We start from the raw sequence: 8621 nt of genomic DNA on the forward strand, positions 1-8621 counted from the left end.
AAATATTGTTAAAGAAACTTTGTCAGAAATTATTAACGTTTTGTTATTATTGTAATCATATTGGTTTACAGCAACCAAATTTTTCCAACAATCTCACTGCTAAACGCATCTCAGAATTTATCTAGGATTTTTTTTTTAGTGTAAAGAATGAAAGAGAGATCAAAGATACTTGTCGCGAGATAAAGTACGTGTCCTCTTCCTGATAGGCTTACGTACAAGTCGAGGCGCTCACGAAACAAGAAATATAATCTTGTACTTATTAATTAATGCTAATTTCGATGTCATGTAAGATACGCCTTCCGCGACGAGGCACCTCGGGACGCTCCCGAATCGAATTCTACGATAATGAACGCAATTACGAGTTAATCTACCGTGGGGTATCACGAGATCGCGAGCGCATTAACGGGCAACTTTCGCCCGGGCGCGCGCGCGCGACCGGTTCCCTTTGAATCCGAGAACCGTACGTAATCGCTTTTGAGGACGAGGGCTGTGTGTCGTATAACATGAATCCTCAGCGACGACTCGGCCGCTCGCGTGTCGGATTGACGAGAAATTTCGAGAGGTACACGTGCCTCTCCGTGGCCGAGCGTGGCAAAAACAATGCAAATTTACGGGACCATTCTGTTCAACGCCAACTTCGACTCGCAACAACTCAACATAGCAGCATCCCCTTCGCCGGGGGCTAGAACCAACAATAGTGGCTCTAAGATGTGACGGGGATGGTGTTTTGCAAATAAAAATTTGACATTGTTGATTCTCGCGTCTCTAAGGCTGGCTGCACAGATTTACGATATCCAATAAGAACTCTGCTTAAAAAAAAAAAAAAAAAGTGCTGCCATCACTGGACATCGCGCTGGTGCTGGTGTGCAGCCAGTCTAACAAGAGAAAAATAAATATAAAGCTACAGTTTTACATTGGAAAGTGAATTTATTCGCGGCGAATCGTATTTACCGCAATTCGTCAGGGGATTTTCAAACGCGAAAATCGAATTTCCAGTTTGATTCGCGCGACCGACGGAACCGACGGTAGTGGTTAGCGTTTGACAAATGGCAAGACGAATGTCTCTCATCCCGATCGCATCGCCGCTGCGTTCAGCACGGGCTTATTTACGCATGGACGCGCGAGAAAATTACCGCGCCGGGAATCGGCCCGTATATCGGCGAACGCAAGTTGCATTCGTGCGCGTCGCGTCGCGTCGCGCGTCCATCCATAAACGTCTACCCCCGGGAGACGGGACGCTTAAATCACACTTTAACGAGAAAGGAAAGTCCGCGTGGTTACCGCATCGCCATCGCCGGATGACGAGGGGCAACCCGGTAGACCGTTAATTTCCGAACGATTCGTTATGCGACGGGGCATTATGAGAACTCGCGCGCGGTGATTCGCGTCGTCGTCCGTCGTCGTCGTCCGCGCGATTCAACCTGACGCCGGATAAGACGCTGGATGCAAATAGAGATTTCCAGCTGCGAGAGATGGATGATGCCGGCCGGTGATAAATGGAAGTCGCGAAGGCGCGCTCGCTCGTACGAGGACGGGATGACGACTCTGAATTTCTGACGGCGCGGTGAATGCTGTCGCGGGTCTTCTTAGCGCGGCCGCCTACGCCCGGTGAATGCAGAGAGTCGCACGGCAATCACGATGTAGGAAGTTCGAACATCTGCCGGATCTGCCTGTCGATGTTGTTTAGCGTGTTATCGCTGGACGCGAGAGAAACACCTGACGTCATTGTAGTCTAGACTTTTTGACACAACAATTAATAAAAGCTGTAGAGTAACTGTATTATGTAATAATTAACAGGGTGTAACAAACGCGTACGTTTAAAAAAAAAAAAGAAATAAAAGAAATGTAGAATCGACAACGTTCCCCCCGGACTTGTTGCATCGAGGGCACGTGGAGTTTCGAAATCCGCCTCGCGCGTTTAATAAATAACGGAGTGGCGTCCGATGATGTTGTTGCCATTCGGCATTCGGCCGGTCATTAAGGCTCCGATATTCATCTATCACCCGTAACTCGTTCATTTGTCATTGTCGTCACGCGCCGTTGACACCGCCTGTATTCCGCTTCGGCGTTTCGAGCACTTTACGTAACCATTTCCCTCGGTAGCATACTTTCGATCGCAGATTAATCGACCGCGCTCGGTCGGAGATTAATTTTTGGAAATTAAGGGCGCCGCGGGGCGCGCGCCGCGGGACGCGATGTAAATTATCGCCGAAATTGCGCCAGATGCCGAATGAGCGTAAGGCAAGGAGTCCTCTCGTCCCTCGCTACTGCCGCGGGTGGGAAAAACCGATTCCTCGCGCAGATGCCTCGTGTCGGACGCCTTGTTGTCCGCGATTATCCGGCTGTCGTTCGATTCTGCTTGTCGTCGGTCGAATCGGTCCCAAAGTCTACACGCGATTGGATTACATCGGCGATTGAGACAGCCACCCATCGCGTTGATTTCATTAAGAATCGCCGGCGATTCCGACCGTAATGCCCGGTAACGGTCATCTCGCATACCGTTTTTTTTTTTGTCCTCGCCGATAACAGGCCGGTAATTGCTTCGTCGGACAGCGGCGACGGCCTCTCGGCCGTCAGCCGACGTGGACGTCAACGCGGCATTCTCGCCGTCCCGAAAGAATCAAGGTTAGCGGAGCTTCCGCTTTTTGCGACGTCTCCGTGCAATCGCCGTGAAAATTCTCGTTTTTCATCACTCGCGCTGACAATCCGCGGCCGGCTTCGGTATCCCGAGCGCGGGGATTCCTTTGTGCCTCTTCGGGCGATCCTGTTACGCCGCGTGTCGCGCGAACAAGGAAAATCGAAGAATTGACGGTCACCGATTAACCGTCGACATACCAATTAAGCGCGTCATTGTCCTCGCGACAATTACAGTTTCTTTTCTGCCTCCGTATTATCAATTGCTGTATCTTATCCGAGAGTTTTACAGTTTTTAGATAAGTTTGTATTTTTTAACACGCGACTTGTAGGAAATATTTTATCAAATATTCGCGGTTTTTTTTTTTAATTTGAAAGAGAGGGTGTTTTTTTAATGTGCTGTAACGATATGCGTATCAAACCCAACGAGATTTGGATCATTCGATAAGAAATGTTGAAGGCCATCGATTTCTCGTCTTGATACGATCTCGGTGAACGTAGAGCTATTAATTATTTCACGCGTCAATGATGAATTTGCGAAGAAAGCACGACCACTTATCTCCAACAACCATAATTCTGACGCGTCTTCTGATCGAGATATCAAGCCGACTATCATCTTCGATAAATGACTTATTCGCGCGCGCTTCTCTCGTCTTCGTGTCTATGATTTATAGCGCGATTTATAACCGCTAGATGTGACTTTTCATGAATTACTTATTTATGCAAAAGGTATCGTTTAAATATATTTGTTTAACGAAGAGAATATATATTGTACATAATGAAACGTCAAGAAAATGTGCAGATATTCCGGCTTCATAAATAACGATAATTTAAAATCCGAATATGGGACAGAATACTGTCCATTTAATTAAGGGCCAGTTCGGACTTTTGAATATTGATGCGCAGACAACCCGGGGGCTCCGAAAGAAAGGCTGTGCTGCCGCGCTTGTGACGACTGGACTGTCGTATCGCGCGATCAGCGATCATTATTCAGACGTTCAATTAAAGACTCGCTGGATCTCTAATTCGGCCGGCGCCGCGAGATTATTCCGATATCTTTTGTATCGATTGCTTCCAGGTAGGTCCGCCGTTTCACCGTGTGTGACGCACAGGGGCGGATTTAACTTGAGAGAAACGACTTTTATTTTAATGCGAGCACATGCTTTACGATTTAAAGCTTTTATTTCGCATATCCCATTACTTATTGTATTATTTATATTATTTATCATTATGCTTTACGTCTGTCAGACAATCCATATGATTGATATTACGCATATATGTAATTACCTATTGCATTTATGACATTACGCGTATATTCGCGATTGTTAAAAAAAAAATAAAAGAAAGAGTATTTTTACTAATTTGCAGTGGTATACTTATAATTGTGATAATTAGTGAGTATCCACTGGCTTTTAGTGATTTTTACTTCAGAATTAATGTACAATCACTAAAAGATCAGTGTATTTATTTCACTGATTGACAAGTCATAAGTATACCACTGAAATTGGTGTATTTTCACTGATTTCAGTGATCTTCCACTGATTGTAATTTAGAGAATAGGTTCCACCGCAATCCTTTCCATTTCATGCCAACATCACTGATCGTGACGAAGCGCGCAATGAAGAAAAGATCTCTACAATCGCTTCAAATGGCACAATGGTGCGCGATGTATAATAACTCCGGAGAGGCAGTCTCTCTTTCTCTCTCTCTCTCTCTCTCTCTCTCTCTAGAGGGTTTCATGCGATACATAAATCTATTAGGACCGACAAGTCGATATGTAAAGGTTCTAGCCTGTTGGATCTAGGGGTCCAATCCGCCCCTGACGGTGCATCATCCATTGCCAGGCGGCGGGGCGAGCGTGGGCGCACGTCTCGGTCGTATCGATCTCGGGAGGGCTTTCTCTCTTTCTCTCCTCGACGAGGATTTCAGAGCACACTGCTGGGTGGTCTCCGAGGCGCGTACAACAATGAATCATATCTCGAGGAAAAGGATTTCGGTGTGACACGGGTACCGGCCCGGGGAGAATGCTCAGTGCGGAGGACACGCGTGTACCCGGAACCGCGATCGGACGGTCCTCCAGCGAGACTCACGATAAACGAGCCGGATAACCCGCGCGTACCCGGACCCAAACTCGCGAGCGAGACCACTTATTTTAAAACCCCTTTCACGTGGGGCCCGTTCGTGACTCGAAATCGAAATGGCGTCGCATTACTCGTGCGCGTCGTGCGACACGAAATACAGAGAAATGACGGAGTCGCGAAACGACAATTTCGCAGTCGTAAATTTCCCCCGTTCGAGACTCCTCCATGCTGAGAGAATGAATTTTACGATCGGAAAAATCTCTCTCGAGGTGCGTATGTGAGAAACGTTTACGTTGTTTACGTGTGTCCTTTATTAACGGCGTTACTCGTTTGCGTTCTCTTGTGAGTTTGACTCCATCGAAGAACGCCGGGGCGAAGATGGCCGTAGGGGGCTCCTTTGAAGCGAGCGTCCAGCTCCACCGCGGGAATTACTCGTCCTCGCACGAAGGTACCGCCGTGGTGGAGGCTTCTCGTCGCTCTCTCGCAACGATCAGACACACAACGCGCACCTAATTAAATTAGGGCGCTCGCTGATAGATTTCAATCAGGCCCGCGCTCCCGACGCCGCGCGTTCGTTCCAGCGCAAATGCACGGGAGTCGCTTCGGTCCACGCATCCCTAAAATTTAACGAGCTACCGGCCGTCCACTCTCAGACTCCCGCAGCATGTCATCCTTCCTTCTGCTTCCTCCCTTCTCCGCGCTGCAATTAATTAGTCCTCCGTCCTCCGTCGTCCCTTTGGGCGACCGTCCGCCCTTCGTTCCCTCGTAATTCGACCTGGGGGGAATCACAGTGCCGTGAGCAGACGTGACCTCCGGTGAGTAGTTGGATCCCCCTGCGAGAGGAGGGGGGGGGGGAGAGATCATAAGCGTCGTCGTCGTCGTCGTTGCTTTTCTTTCATGTTGCCGCTGCGCGCCGACGGGGGGGGGGGAGGTGATCGATGAAACGTAGACGCGCGGAAATTCGCCGTCGCGACGCCGCTCGGTACAAACGGCTCCCTCGTGCCTCGCCTCGACTCGCAAATAGGCACTTCCGCCGGGTGCGAGAAAGTGTGTCGTGTAGATTAAATTAAGCCCGCTTTTTGCAGGGCTCCGGAGCCCGAGACCGCTTTCGCAGCAGTCGCAGTTATCCTCGAGGCACCGCACCGCGCCGAGTACAGAGTTAATCAAGCTGACAGTTCCCTTTATGCTAACTAATTTGCGCCCGGTTTTTTGCGGGCTTTCGCCCTGAAATTACTTCGCGCCCGCGTAACCCGCGCATTTGCGTCTCCGTCGCCGCTTTGTATTCCTTTGGCGAAAGTCGCCGCAAAAAAAGAGTTCGCGGCGATCGAGGTAATGTGCGACCGTAATTATCTTTACCAATAATAACGTGGTCCACAACGATAGGCACTGAGAATATGAGACAAAGCGCCGTTACGTTCTCTCTTGATCGCTTAATCCTTTGCTTTAAGAGAAAATTAACGTATCGCTATGGACATTGCGTGAAATCGATTTATATAAATCGTACGCCTTTATGGGTACTTACGCGTCGTGAAAATATTTGGATCGAGTTATCGATTCGATATTTCACGCAGCGGGACGCCGCAACGTCGCTGCGATAATTTCGAGGAGATTCAGTTAGCCTTAATTCTGCAGCCGCGTGCGTTTCGAAAAAAAGAGAAAAAATTAAGAAAGTTACGGTGATGTAACGCGGATAATTGCAGTTCTTAAATCCCGGATTGGGAGAAAACCGAAACGGACGGGGGCGGATTCCTGGGAAAGGGGCGAGGGAGGAATAGAGCGGGGTGGCGGGTATCGCGGGCAGCTGGCGAAAAGGCATTTATTGCCCGTTGCACCATTTTACGGGTTCTTAATTCCTTTGCCGACGTTATACCGACGATAGGAAGCGGCTCTCAAGAACCGCCGCCAGGTCCTGGCAATCCTTTAGAGAAATTCACACTACCCTAAACACCCCTATACACAATGCTACTGCTAGGCTTTTATATCTCGGAAGCCGCACTCTTTGTTGACACTTCGCTTCAAGGAGCTACGTTCTTCTAACAAAATCATCCCTTCCGACAATTTTAGTTACGGTGACATTAGTGAAGTGCTCGCACGTCTTGTGTGACACTTTATGAGTTAACTTTAGCAACCCGTCAATTCTATAACTTACACCTAAGGCGTTTCTACCAACGTAGATTAACTTTAATCTTAATTTAATCTACTTATTATCGCATTCTAGTTTCAAAAATGAGAAAAAAGTAAACAGTAAGGTAAACCGAGATTAAAGTTAATATCTATGTTGGTAGAAAAGGGTCTAAGAAAGACGTTTTACTTGAGTTTAAAATATTGCAATTGCTATTTTTTGGTTGTAATTATTACTGCCATTTCAGTAACACATCTGTTTCGTTTATAATCTCGTTAAAGCAGCTTCGAGAGCAATCGATCTCGTTGAATCATATGACAACTCGAACGGATAATTGTTTAGGCTAAATTAACGGTTAACCAACGGTCCGGAGAAGAGTTATAATTCAATACCGCCAAGTAGAAGCCAACACGTAGCTGCGGAGAAGGTGTTACCGATCCTAAAGACTGGTCTGTCACGCGATTTATGCGCGAAAATTATCCACCGATGTATTTATAGGGTGATAACAAGAACCCCGAATGCGTACTAATAATCGTCCGTAATCGCTGTTAATTAATCTATCCGACGAGAGATGATTATTAAAGTGTTCGCGTAACTGCGCGGAGATTGCAATTTGCGCGACATAACATATTAAGACATCGTTAAAAATTGTTCTGGATTTCACCGGGACGGAATGCATGATTGGTAGTCCTGTTACGATGCAAAACCCGTTCGAATCTTAAAAAATAATCACACTTACGTACTTCAAGCTAACGGTGCTAGGATAAGATGGTAGACATAAGATGACATATGTTCTTTGATTAAACGTTATCGTTTCATTCGTCTTTCATATCAGTTGAAGAAAAAAAAAAATAAATGAAAGAACGTGTGGACGATCGCTTTTGTAGGATAAAATAACAACCTCTCAATTTGATGTCATTTTTGCTTTGGGTTAGATTTTATTGGCGACTTCATGTATAACGTTTTGTAAAATCCATGGTTTCTAACGAAAATATCAAGCTTTAATATCGCGCATTTTGGAGCATGACTTGCATATGTAATTCTTGCATGCAGCGAAGCACACCTAAGATTACAAAATGTCGAGAGAGCAAGGCCAACGTAGCAAAAAATAGTGAGATTAAATGCAAAAGTTACGCGGAAGTCTGTTTAATGAAGAGGATAAATCATGCAATTAGCAGTAGCGCCAGTTACGCGAGCCGTAATAAACTTTACAAAAACGTGGAGACACAAGATGCGGATAGCGTGTTTTGCAATGGACTGCCTCATTTCCTTGAATGATAAGTTAGATAATTATATCGATCATCCATCACTGCCAACATATACCTTGACGTTAATATTTTCTTTTATAATTAAATACTTTGAAGTAGAAAATGTAGTAGGTCTCTTTCACAAGTTAATGAAAAGTCAATTATTTTTCTCAAGACTTGATTTATTTCGTTCAATTTACGGATAAGATGGCGATGTTATATTCTTGTTACGTTTACGGCACTATCTAATCTAATGATCATAGAAACACGTGTAGAAATCGATCCGTTATTGCGTGTAATATATTAGGAATAAAATTGCTTTACTTTCCTGCTATACTATATTCTTGCACTTACGCGGAAATAACTTTTAAATCTGCAGTCGCGATATTGTACACAGAATAATATACATATATTTCCTTTATTAAAAAATATAGAGTTTTTTTACTTATCGCAGTTATTTACCTTGCAATATTACTACCATTTTTATTTAGAGATCGTTGACCATTAAGTTTTACAACTCTTTATCTCCTCGAATAT

This window comes from Monomorium pharaonis, unplaced genomic scaffold, assembly GCF_013373865.1.
Source record: "Monomorium pharaonis isolate MP-MQ-018 unplaced genomic scaffold, ASM1337386v2 scaffold_40, whole genome shotgun sequence".
NCBI lineage: Eukaryota > Metazoa > Arthropoda > Insecta > Hymenoptera > Formicidae > Monomorium > Monomorium pharaonis.